This window comes from Anopheles cruzii, unplaced genomic scaffold (assembly GCF_943734635.1).
Source record: "Anopheles cruzii unplaced genomic scaffold, idAnoCruzAS_RS32_06 scaffold04821_ctg1, whole genome shotgun sequence".
Classification (NCBI taxonomy): Eukaryota; Metazoa; Arthropoda; class Insecta; order Diptera; family Culicidae; genus Anopheles; species Anopheles cruzii.
In genome coordinates this window covers 1-1,199 of record NW_026458406.1, presented here as the reverse complement: position 1 = coordinate 1,199, position 1,199 = coordinate 1, and the positions used below count along the sequence as shown (strand labels likewise).

Sequence of the window (1,199 nt, the reverse complement as noted above, 5' to 3'; positions counted from 1 at the left end):
GATGCGTACGCCACCGCACGAGTGGCGCTGGGACGCCTGCGAAAGGCGGACGGGGCGTCCATCTCCGTGATGGACACCACGATTGCTCCAGCCACTCCCCGGCAGGAGCATCTACCAAGGATCGACCTGCCAAAGTTCGGAGGCGATCCGTCGGAGTGGCCAGCGTTCGCCTTCAGGTTTGAAAAGCGGCTCAGCGGCTGGCCAGAGGACGCAACTCGATACGCGTACCTTCTGCAATGCTTTGACGGCTTCCCGGCAGAGCGCCGAAGCTTTCGAGAGCGTGGGGATGCCGTTCGCGGACGCGTGGGCACGGCTCCAGGAGCGTTTCTATAAGAAGCGCGTGGCGTTCCTGGGGCATTGTCGTGCCATCATCGAAGCGCCACGGCTAACAAGCGCGTCCCCGAACGGGCTGATGCGGCTCATAGACGTGGTGGAGACGGCCATCACGTCAGCCCGGCGGATCGCTAGCGCGACCGCTAACGTGGCCTCAGCCATCGAGGACGGGCTCATCGTGAGCATCGTGCTCAGTAAACTAGACGAGGAAAGCCTGTCCAGAGTCGCTCGCCGGGCAGACCAGCAAGCGATTCCCACGTGGAAAGAGCTCCGGGAAGAGCTGGACAAGATGGCCAACCAGCTCTATTATGAGCCAAAAAGGTAACGGGAACCAGGCTCTCGTGCCTCCGGCCCCAAGCCCTCCCAAACTCCTTCCACGCCGTGCAGGACAGGCGCGCTCAGCGTTGGAGTGCGTAAACTATATCATGGAGAGAGGCAAGTGCATCAATTGCTTCTCACGCTCGCACAAAGCAACGGATTGTCTTTCAGACAAAAGGTGCCAGCACTGCCGGGCAAAGCACCATACGATCCTGTGCAGCTCCGCAGCGTACCTCGGTGAAGGGCAATGACTCTCCCGTGTCCGTCGTCGTGCTGTCAGCTGTAGTGCGCCGCTTCATCGTGAGTACTCTCGTGTTACGTCCATTATCACTCGTGCTGTCAGTCATCCCGCGCTTCTCTACCGTGAGAGTCCCCGTTTCGGCTCCCGTGCTGTCAGCTGCCTACAATTAACACCTACACCTACATAGCAGACCGTTGACCTACCTCCCTCTTGAATCGGAGGAGCATGAAGCCTTAACGCCGAATCACTTCCTGCTGGGAGCAACGAAGTTGAAAAATTAACCACACAGCTTAGATCATGCTACGTA

General features: G+C 59.0%; 1 pseudogene; it reads left to right on the top strand.

Moving 5' to 3' along the window:
- Nucleotides 1-412: 412 nt before the first annotated feature.
- On the top strand, nt 413-902 carry LOC128277228 (uncharacterized; annotated as a pseudogene).
- The last annotated feature ends 297 nt before the right edge of the window (nt 903-1,199 follow it).